Genomic DNA, 6,000 nt, shown 5'->3' with positions numbered 1-6,000 from the left:
GTGGGCCCCAAAGCAGAGTGAATACTCTGTTAATGCCCATTCTTAGGTCTTGGTGACAAGCCTTGTTCAGACCACACTTAGCCAGAATACAGCTTAGACACTGCAAAACATGTTACAAATGTTGGGCAGCATTATGTTTCACTGTCATCCATCTAATTTCTACCAGGGTCAAATATTGGCAGTTGCTACCATTGCAAATCATTGCCATCAATCTTGCAGAGCACAGTATCCCAAAACATAGTAGAAATTGGAAGGTGTTTGTTGAAATGGGCAATATCTAAAACATTGAAAAGGGACCTGAGCTATTCCACCATCTTTATCAGAGGCATTTAAAAGGGAAATGAAAGAGTGCATGAGGGGAATCTGGGAATGTTTAGATTTTTTTTTTTAAAGGATTTGCTTGATTAAATCTAAAATAATGAGTAGACTGGTAGGAAAATGCCAATATCTTTACATTTCTGCTTCTTACATGTAATTACCATTAACATGCAACTTCTCCTACAACAGAAAGGTAAATGCATGTCACAAGGAAATTCCATACATACTGGTAATAGAACACTTTTTCCAATTGTTAAAAAACTTAATTTTTGTCCCTTGACTATTAAAGCTGGAAGTATCTGGAAAACTCCCTAGTCTTACAATTCAAAAAAGAAAATTGAGCCCCTGAGAAGTATTTCACCCAAGAAGAGTAAATTTATGGTTTACTGACTCATAATTCAACACTTATTTTATCCTTCTACTGAAGTTTCTGTAGGAAAGGTGAAGAACATAAAAATTTTGAAATTCTGTCAAACGTCAATGAGGAATTTTTTGATAGCACCTGCAAGTTATTTATTTTTCTTATTTTATTTTTATTAGTAAGTAATATATTGCATTTCTTCATTTTATGACTGGGTCAGCTAATGTCTAGAGTGAGCAGGTGTTTAGCAGTCTTTGAATATTGTAATATAGTCTCTAATCAGCTTTGAAGGTTAGACACTTTTGGCTTCACTATTTTCTCTTCATGAAAGTATTAACACGACAGATTATAAATATTAATAATTAAAATGGTTTAGACTCAACACTGTTAGTAGAGCATAAAATTCACAGTGAGTACCTATACTTCCCTCTGTAGACAATTATACCTGTACTAAGTGAACTTCAAGGTCATTTGAGCTGTGATACATATGCATACACAAAGACTTGGTGCCATTCGGGGAGGAGGCCTGATCCATCCAAAAGAATTCAAGGTATGAATTTCTTTGCATTTCAAGTAAGTCTCTGTGGAGAGAGAGTGCTGGTATTTGTGACTGCATTTAATTGGAAGGTTTTGCAGAGTTCAAATTACATATTGTGCAGCTTTGGCTGGCTATGAAATCACATGTGGTCTGATTATTGGGTCATACTATCAAAGGCTACTTACCTTGATTCTTAAGGCCTCTGGAGAAAAAATTTTTTTTCCTCCTGTAAGTGGCTCTATGGTCTGATCATTCCTCTTTGGAAAAATCTTCTATATATCTTACCTACATCTCTCTTTCTGTAGAATAAGCCTATTTCTTCTGATTTCTGGGTAGATATGATGGACAGCTCCTAAGCCATCTATCATATGAATGACATTTAACAAGCTTACTTCGTTGTCCTATTTTAAGAGGAAATGGGCTTATTCATTATAGCAAAGCAAATTTTGTGTGATTTGCTCTGTAACAATTTTTAGTTGAATTTTGGCAGGTGACAGGGTAAGTCGTGGTGAAGGCATGGTTAACCTGCTGCCAGCCCTACCGCTGAGCACCTGTTGGTTGCGAGAACCATTGGCTGAGTTGTGTCCTGCAAAACTTGGCATTTGGTACCCAGAGACACTCCCAGCTGGGAGAAGCCATATGCAATGAGTGTGCCTGCCCCACCACCTCTGCCTGCAACCCAGAGGGAAAGTAGCCTCCCAGATTTTATGTGCTCCTGGAAGTCTGCCTGTACTTAGTTCACACATCGTTCAGTGTAACTCACAAGTTACATGTGGTGATACAGCCCAGGCATTTGGTTATGCTTTAAGCTCCTTGGTGACACGAGTAGAATCTTGGGCAATTTAGGCATGCAGCAAGCCCTAGGACTCACCTACTTCATGGTTTCACAGTTTCTAGTGGAAGAGGAATTTGATGATAAAAATTAAAAGGGTGCATACTTGAGTTGCCTTAATAAAAAAGCGAAATTTAACCTTTTATACAAGATTTTCTATTTAAAAATACTGTCACTCAATTGTGCAGAATCTACTACAATTTAAAAGGTGCTTAATTTATGACTTAGACATTCTACTTCCTATTCATATTCAGACACCGGAAGGTACCTCCAAAAATGCTCACTGAAACATTGTTCATAGTAGTCAAAAATGGCAAACAATTGAAAAATGTTCATCGATAGAGAGATGATTATATAAATTATGGTACAGCAATACAATGCATAAGTGAAATGAGGTTGAACTCTTTGTGCTGATGCAAAAATGTCCTCAAGGTATACTGTTGAGTAAAAGTAACAAGCTATAAAACTATAAAATTACTGCAGAATTGTATATTAATTTTCTTAAAAAAACACACCTCCTATTTTACATACATGGATATATGTATATAAATCCATAGTAAAATTTAGAAGGATATGTGCCCAGTTGATAAAGTAGATATCTCTGGTAGTTGTGGCTAGTGGTCAAGTAGAACTTTAGTCCTTTCTGTAATGTCTTAACTTCACAATAAAAATGTTGTTGGCAGAATTCAAAGATGGCCCCAGGATCCCTGTCTCCTAGTGTACAAATCTTGCATAGCCCCTGGGACTATGAATTTGATGGATTTTATTCTCATGATTAGGTTGTGTGGCACAGTTGACTTTAAGGAGATTTTTTTTTCCTGGGTGGGCCTTACCCAACCACATGAACCCTTAAAATCTGGTCTAGAGGTCAGAGGTGAAGTAAGTCAGAGACTGACAGTAAGAGGGATATTCCATTCAAGAAATTCTCATCATTGAAGGGGGCCACCTGTCAATGAATGCAGGAAGCCTTCAAGATCTGAGAATAGCTCCCAGCCAGCAAGGAAACAGGGATCTCAGCCTTATAACTGCAAGAAACTGAACTCTGCCCCAAACGTGAGCTTGGAAGAGGAACGTGAGCTCTAGATGAGATAAGCAGCATGGCCCACACCTTGGCTTCAGCCTCATGACACCCTGGAGCACTGAAATGTGCATAATTTCTTACTGGGGCATCGTACTTCTCATTAGCACTCAGACACTAGGAGAATGCAGTCCCACCATGCCCAGACATCTGACCTACAGGAACTGTGAGATAATAAATGATGTTATTTTAAGCCACTAGGTTGGTAGTAGTAATTTGCCATGCAGCAGTAGAAAATGAATACAAATGTATTTGAGTATTAGTTGTTTAATTAAAAATAATGTGATGTTACCATAATAATTAAAGGTACCCTTAATAACTCTCTTAGAAGTTTATGAGTATTAATTGCACTTATAAAATAGACCTTAGGAGCTGTGCATCACTTGTCATAGAAGAGAGCAGAGGACTTGTGTGGGGGTCAGTTTTAGGCTCTCAGACGCTCCTAGGCTATCAGCAAACTGGGGGCCCATCATTTGAGTGTCTCCCCCTTTACTGTTTGTCCCTGGAGTCAGAGGCCATGTGGAGCCACTGAAGGTTTCTTAGTAGTGGAGTGACAAAAAATAGATTAGTCATATACTGCCATGGCATTGGTCCTTAACAGAAGCAGATCCTCACCATGCTGTCTTCTGGTCTTAGGCAGATACTTTATACTTTCTATGATTTTTAAGTTTATCTCACTAAACACATACTCTCTCCCTCATCCTATTCCTCCCTCTCCCTGTCTCCCTTCATTACCTTACACCTTGTTTCCTCCCTCTTTTTCTCATCCTGGCCCTTCTATCATGCCTTCCTTTTCCCTCCTCTGTCTTAATTCTAATTTTTTTGGAGCCCAAGGTGCCCCTTCTCCAGTAAGGGCTGGATGAGCTTCTCCAGCTGACAGTGTATTGCATGTTTTTTTCTGTCCCAGTGGGTATCTTTGTTGCTTTCTTTATTTCTCTACAAAGAGAATGTGCAGTGATTTTGCGAATATATTCCATATTTAAGGAAAAGAAAAGCAGTAAAAGCATCCGTAAGGTAATGGGGAGAACTGGCTTCAGGACTCCTGAGGGTATTTCTGTCTGACCCCATTCTTGCTACCTTCCGCACAAACATAAATTTCAATTGCTGCTCTGCCTATTTTTATCCCATAAAGCTTAGGACATAAATTCTTAAAGTTACAGCATTTTTCTTCCAGGTTTAGTACCATAAATTGTTAGTTGGAGGAAATCCATGAAGGAAGACATGAGTTTGAAAAAGTCATTTAATATCGCAAAGCATTTGCTTGGTGTACGTGAACAAGGCAAACTCTTACATTTTTTATTCCTTTCTTCAGCCAGTGTTCCCTTTACGGCTCAGGACTGCATGGGGCAAGCATCATGGACAGAGGAGAGGTTCCAGCAGTAGGGAAATGGTGGGGTCACGAATGGGCCCAGCTCAGGGGTGGAGGCCTGACGTACCACCCCAAAGGTAGTCCATGGGGACTCATTGCTGCTACTTAAGACAAATGTCACATTCTAACTGGGTATTCATCAAACATTAACACTGACACCCAGAAATGACAGGTAATACATCTCACAATCCTCCTGTCCTTTTTTTTTACTGTCCCTGAAGTATATGAATGTCAAATGATACAGTTTCAATTATTTGGTAAGACAAAGAGGTAGAAAAAAGTGCCTTGAACTGGTACTGTTTCTATGTGATCGATTATATTTAATATTTTGGAATTTGGGGTGTATAGTACCATATAATGTTTACTTTGGACTCTTAACTCATTTAACCTGTGTTGAAGGGTAGGGGTCCCATCCCCTGATCACTCGTCCCACTGGGTTCTAACCTGCAGAGAGCAGACCCAAGGAGCCAGTGGGGATTAATACATCAGCTCAGGAGTGGTGGCCCAGTGGTTCCCAAAATACAGAGCTCCCTGGGAAAGCTAGTCAGGAGAAAATGGCCCAGTCTGAGGTCAAAGTGGGGACATCCTATTATCTTCTATTTCTTATACTTAGACCTTGTGTCTCCCTGGTGGGGAGGATTGGAGTGAAAATAGACCCTGAGTTCACTTGCCTAAAAGTGGAGGATCACAAACCTCTTCCCAGAGCTGCAGAAGCACCAGGGAGATATAAGCCTTGGGTCTTGTGTGCAGAAGGCAGGCCCCACCCCCATGGGCCTTCTGCTCAGGAGCGAGAAAGAGCAGAGGAACACCGCCCTTCCGACTGACCTGCGAGGTGGACAGCACGGAGCAGGGGGAAGGAGGTCTGTGTTGCCTCTTCAATTTCCCTACCTTGGTAAAAACAGCAGCAGCAGCAGCAGCAGCAGCAAAATCAAGTAAGAAGAAAACAAGGGGCCAGAAAAATGCCCCCATAAATGCCAGGCTCTCATTAGTCCAGTGAGTGTCCCCTCCTTCCTTGGCAAGGAGCAAATAAGGACAGGAAGAGAGACGGGGAGGAGGCTTCTTCCTCGGCCTCACTGGAGAGTGGAGTAGAGCCCTGCCGTTGTGCCTGGAGGAACATGGTGGGGGAGAGCCACAGCAATCCCCTGCGATGGATATGTGAATCCAGAGTCTAAGGGAGCGTCCTGATAACCCGAATTTCATTTTCCTGTTCATGCTGGGATTATGTAATAACAACTGATGTTCCCTGTTGTTCAAGGATAATGCTATATGGTTCTAGCTCACACAAAAACCCTCAAACCAGCAGATCAGAATCCACAATTAGAACCTCAGTGAGCAGTATGAGGTTCATCTCAAAGGTGACTGCTCTTACATCCTCTCTGGGCTCTTTGCTAGAACTCCTGGGGACAAGCGGGCAACACTGACGGAGATGACTCTTCCCCCCAACCGCCCCCTCTGCTTGCTCAAGCACACATTCTGTCAGCTCTCAGCCTCCTGGAAATCGCAA

The sequence above is a fragment of the Lemur catta genome, chromosome 14, assembly GCF_020740605.2.
Source record: "Lemur catta isolate mLemCat1 chromosome 14, mLemCat1.pri, whole genome shotgun sequence".
NCBI lineage: Eukaryota > Metazoa > Chordata > Mammalia > Primates > Lemuridae > Lemur > Lemur catta.
The sequence above is the reverse complement of the archived record's forward strand: the minus strand, read 5'-3'. Positions refer to the sequence as shown.